Here is a 6,235-nt window from a genome sequence, read left to right on the forward strand (position 1 = left end):
TGAATCTCGAAAATACATTGCATGTACCAGATCTTCGCACGGCTCTGATGTCTGTAAGCAAAATTACCGACAAAGGTTTTGAAGTAGTGTTTCGGAAACATGAAGCTGTAATTGCGGACGAAACCAGTAACGTGAAAATGCTTGCGGATAGATTTGGGGATTTATATTTCATTCGTGAAAGTGTGGAAATTGCGGGTACAGTGACCGAAAATCGCGGCGTAGAAAAAGTGAAATTGCGGCACAAACGCCTCGGGCACATAAACGAAAAGGATTTGCAAAAAATCGCGAACGAAAGCAAAGCTCTCGGAATAGAGCTTAGTGCAAAAGCAAAATTGCCCGCGTGTGAGTCATGTGTTAAGGGGAAGTTCGCGCAAACTCTTTTTCCAAAAAGTTCGTCTCGAAGCACAGAAGTGCTTGATATTGTGCACACAGATTTGTGCGGCCCAATGCGTACGCAATCGATGAGCCGTGCAAAGTACTTTTTGACTTTTGTAGATGACGGGACGTGATGGTGTGAGGTGCGATTTTTAAAGAGCAAGGATGAAGCTCTTGAAGCTTTTAAAAGCTATAAAAATCTTGTAGAGAACCAAACGGGAAAGAAGATAAAGCAAGTGCAGTCGGACAACGGAAAAGAATACTGCAATAATGCCTTCAACGAGTACCTGGACAAATGTGGTATCAAGAGGAGACTCACTGTACCATACACTCCCCAGCAAAATGGAGTAGCGGAACGGAAAAACCGCACTCTAGTTGAAATGGCGAGGTGTATGCTGTTCGAGGCTGATCTTCCAAAAACCTTTTGGGCGGAGGCCGTAGCGACGGCAAATCATCTTCGAAACCGATGTCCTTCCAGGAGTTTAGAAGGCAGGACACCGTTTGAAAAATGGAAAGGGTACCAGCCGAATCTTTCTTATCTTCGAACCTTTGGGTGCAAGGCACTTGTACTGAATAAAACAACAGGTAAAGAAATATTTGACGCACGTGCACGACAGTGCATTTTCGGTGGATATTCAGAGGAGTCGAAAGGGTACAGGATCTGGCTACCGGCTGAAAGAAGAGCAGAAGTTAGCAGAGATGTTCACTTCATGGGTGAGATCACACTGCAGAAAGGCAGTGACGATTTTATTTCAGAGAAAACTTTCCAGAAAAAGGTAGTCGATGAACTTCGTCAAAATAAATGGGTAAATATTGAAATAAACCCCATTCAAGAACTGCCTGCAAAGATCGATGACGTCAATGAAAGTTCATCGGAAGAAGATGAACGGGAAGAAGCAGATGATGTCGTAGAAGCTACTATCGATGACAATGTTGACGAGAACGTCAATGAAGATGTTGAAGAAGGAGTCAACGAGGAACGAGAGCCAAGAAGATTACCCGGACGACCTAGAATTATCCAAACCGGCAATCCTGGAAGACCTTTAAAGGAGTACAGGGTTGCAGACGGAAGAGTAGATTTCGCAGTGACTGAAGAATACGCGAACATGGCTGAAGTGTCGCTGAAAGAAGCACTCTCTGGAGACGAGGTCGATGAGTGGAAAGCAGCAATTCGAGCTGAGTTTCGTGCACTAATTGAGAACCAAACTTGGGAATTAGTTGACAGGCCTGCAAATCGAAGTGTAATCGGGTGCCAAATCGTATTGCGGAATAAATACGATTCTGATGGAAATTTGGAGCGCAGGAAAGCGCGTGTTGTAGCGAAAGGCTATTCTCAACGTCCTGGTGTTGATTTCCAGGAAACCTTTGCACCAGTCGTACGATTAAGCTCAATCCGATTACTAATAGCTCTTGCCGTCAAATTTAATATGGAAATTCATCAATTGGATGTTACCACAGCTTTTCTCAACGGTGACATAGAAGAAGAGATTTTCATGGAGATTCCTGAATTGTTCCAAGAAATGTTGCCAGAAATAATCTCGGAGAAAAATCGAGGAAAAGTTCCAGCTGATAAGGCAAACTATACCTTAAACATGCTTCAGCAGACTAAAGCAGGAAACAAAGTCTGCGTTATGAAGAAAGCTTTGTACGGTTTGAAGCAAGCGGGATATCAGTGGCATAAGAATTTAAATCATGAGTTCATGGAACTTGGATTAAAGCCATTGAGTTCGGATGTCTGTATCTACGTGGGAAAACGAAATTCAGACACGATGCTTGCAGCAACGTACGTGGACGACATCCTCGTGGCTTCAACAAATCGCGACTGGATGGAAGAATTCAAGCAAAATTTTAAAAGAAAATTCAACGTAAAAGACATGGGTGAAGTGAAGCATTGCCTAGGCTTGGAATTCATCCGAAAGGATGGTGGAATAGAAATCTCTCAAAGCAACTACACGAGGGAGGTCTTGGAGAGATTTGGAATGGCAGATTCGAAAGCTGTCTCCACACCCTTGGATCCAGGATTAAAATTGACAGGATTAAAACCACAGAAGAGTGTGTTGATCTACAACGACAATCAAGGAGCACAGAAGCTGGCGAAAAATCCGGTATTTCATTCTCGGACGAAACATATCGACATTCGCCATCACTTCGTGCGTGAAGCACTAGCTGAGGGTTCAATCGTCGTGGGATACATGCCAACAGCGGAGATGATGGCAGACGTTCTGACAAAAGGGTTGTCAGGACCCAAACACAGGAAGTGCGTTGAAAAGTTCGGTTTAGTGTTCAAATCTCCCACGCAATAGCTTGAGGGGAAGTGTTGTTACGAAAATGTGTCGTGGTATGCATGTATGCAATATATCGCGTGTGTGTCTGTATGCTAGAGACCTCTACAGTGAACGTGGCGGTACTTTCTATCTCCGTCTGCTGACAACAGTCTGTCGTCTTACGATCTTCGAGTCGGTCAGATCGATAATTCCATTTGTATCCTTTTAACGTATCACAGCCTTTTTATATTAAAACAATTGCTTGCTTTTATTTCACAATTCCTAACTCTCTATTTCAACAAATTTGTTATGAACAAATAAGTTATTGAAAATGGCTTTGTGGGGATTAGCGGCAATTTGTCACTTGATTCACACTAAATTTGAACAATTTATGGACAAAAATATTTTTTTAGTTAAATTAATAATAGTTAATAAGCAATTTGTTATTTAAAAAGCAATTATTATATTCAAATACTCATATTAGGTATTTGTAATGGAATGAGTAAAGTTTTTTTCTATGAAACCGCTTACAAATTACTCGGAAATAAAACCTCAGTATAATATTTGGCAACCCAATAAAAAATAATAATTGTTGAAACTACCTTAAATAACAAATGTACTATTTGCCTATTTCTGAAGATATGAAAATGGATCTTTTTCGATGCAATTGTAAGCAACAATTCTTGAAACCAATTTTTATCATTGTATGTATTTATAAATAAAACCCCGGTTTTTTACGAAATAACCAACTAGTTATCTAGCAATGCTTTTTTACCACGACTCGATGACATTTGATAATTGTTTAACCAAAATTTATTAACAAATGCATTATTTGGCTATTTTTGCTAATTAATTTTAATTATATTCCAAAAGAAAGAAATTAGTTTACAAATGCATGAGCCGAGAAAAATTTGGTTATTAAATTGGTATTAAAACATAAATAGTAGATCGTTATCGAGGTATCAAGAAAGTTAAAAAAGGTTTTATTAACAGTTGATTACACAACGAAAGAACGTGTTTGAAAGCTGAAAAATAGCCAAATAATGCATTTGTTAATTAAGAAAAAATATTTATTGTTTCTCGTGGAATTTATTTTTTACTAAAAATTTAATATTACATTATTGGTAAAAAATTGATAGTTTTTAGTTGCAAATTCAACTTTACCTACAGAAACCGTATTGTTGACTTGTATATTTAGAAATTTGGTTAGCATTGTTTCCTCTGTTGACTTTCAAATCCTTTTAAAATGAAAATTCAAAGTTTATCTTGTTTGGTAGCAATTTGATTTAAAAAAAGGAATTTTTACGTTAAAAATAATTTCTTTTTGTTAAGAATTAATTTATTTTTTCGAAGATTCCTATCTTTCGGTCGAATTGAATTATTTTTTATTTGAATAAAAATACTTTTTGCAAGAGATATACATTATTACATTTTCCGTTGAGAAATTTTCTTTCTTCACATTAAACTGTTTTTGATTAAAATTTTTTTTCAATATCTATTAAAGTTCGCTTAATTCATTTACAGATACCTGCGTTAAAAAAACTAATAGAGCAGGCTTCGAATTTACGTGTGTAAACCTGACTGATAAAAAAAAGGAACTTTATTTCACGAAGCGAGCTGACGCTCGAAGTAAGTACATTTCTTTCTGTACATATTTATGAAAATAATAATTTTTCTAATTTCCATTTTTTTTTTATACAAAAACTTTAATTGATTAGCGGGCTCTATAGAGGTCTAAAAATGTTTTTTTTTTCTTAAAGGCATGTAATACTTAGAAAATTGTCGATTTTACCAGTTTTAGGTTCCCCCGGCTTTTTTTCTAGAATAATAAATATTTTGTCTTAAAAATTTGGGAAATGACAGCGAGCATGCTAGCGGACGTTCCCTCAACTTTTTTGGGTTTTTTTTATCCACAAATTTTTTATATTGCTAACAAAGTGCGTGTATATTTCGAGGTTATGTGTGTTACAATTCACCCGTGCGTTACTTCTAAACTACAAAATATTTTTGGCCAAAAACTTTGGACTTATAAATAAACATAGTAACTAATCTCCCGAAACTAACCTTTTTTGCAGCCAATAAAAAAGTTTATTTCATAAATAATTTCTAGATTATCGGAAAGGCAGAAATGAAAAACGACGTAACCGCAAAATAATGCAAAAAATTTTTATTTTGCACAATAATTTTTTTTGTTATTGTCCCTCAAAAAGAGTCCGGGGACGTCCGTTGTGTTATTTTATAGCAACTCCGAATTCGTTTTTAAAAACTTTAATTTTTGTGGAAAAAAAACCGGGGAAACTGTATCACATGCCCTTAAGAAAAAAATAACATTTAGACTTTGCACAAGCCCCACGATATTTAACACGTGTTTCTGATAAGAGAAAATGAGTTTTGGTAAATATGATTAAATATAGTCAACATTAGGTGAAGCGAGTTGGGTCACAAAAAAATCCAAAAATGAAAGAAATTGAGTCTTATTGTTTGAAATGTACAAGTGGCGAAGGCGAGAAAGACTTAATTAACTTTTTTTTAAAATAATTTTAAAAGATGATGTGATTTTTTATTAAAAAAAAAAAGAAAAATTAAACTGGTTTGAAAAATGTATTTGTTCGAGAATGTTTTTTTTTATTAAATCTTTTGTATGTTCAATTGAGGCCGAATAAAGGTTTTAAAAAGATGCGGAACCCTTTTTGCTAGATGTATTTAAAATTATTTTTCTCGAAAGAAGGCCAGTTATGCTTTTAAAACCTTTCCCACCAATACTTTTTCTTCCCTATTTATTCTGCCTACCTTCTCTAATTTTTTTTCCTGATTCACCCTACTATATACTTATTGATAATTTTCTTCAACTACCCAGTGAGCACAAAGTTTGGCGACGTCTTTACGACATTTTTACGACATCTTTACGACAACTTTACGACATTCTATGTCCATGTCGTTAAGGTGCCTTTACGATATCGTAAATAAGTCGTATAATCTGACGATATCTTTACGATATCACATGGACATAGGGTGTCGTAAAGTTGTCGTTAAGATATGGTAACGATGTAGTAAAGACGTCGCCAAATGTTGTGCCCACTGGGTAATTTTCAATTTTAAACACTCGGTTCACTGCAGATTTAACAAAAAAATTTCTCCTTTACAGTATACTGCTTGATACCATCAAGTCCGCGATTTTTATGTGGTGCTAGACAACCTCCAGATAATCTTTTTGCATCAGGAAGATGTGCAGCATTGGACCCAATAGAACTAGAAACTGCGAAAATGAAAGCAACTGCTCTAGCGAAAAAATTGGGTCTACCTGATCCATCGGAACCATATCATCAATCGGAACATCATCAATCGGATGAACATCATCAATCAAATCAAGCTAATCCAATGTTTTATAATAATGAAGTGCCTCATATTAATCATGGCAATGAATATCAACTATGGGGTAATAACAATGATAATCATCATTATAATGGAGGAATGCCTTATAATATGTGGGGTAATATTCCTAATAATCAAGGGATGATTCATAATGAATGGGGTGATAATAATAATAATCAAGGGAATAGTTACAATGCGTATGGTTACAATAATTTTAATCATCA

The sequence above is a fragment of the Belonocnema kinseyi genome, chromosome 10 (genome assembly GCF_010883055.1).
Source record: "Belonocnema kinseyi isolate 2016_QV_RU_SX_M_011 chromosome 10, B_treatae_v1, whole genome shotgun sequence".
In the NCBI taxonomy this organism is placed as follows: domain Eukaryota; kingdom Metazoa; phylum Arthropoda; class Insecta; order Hymenoptera; family Cynipidae; genus Belonocnema; species Belonocnema kinseyi.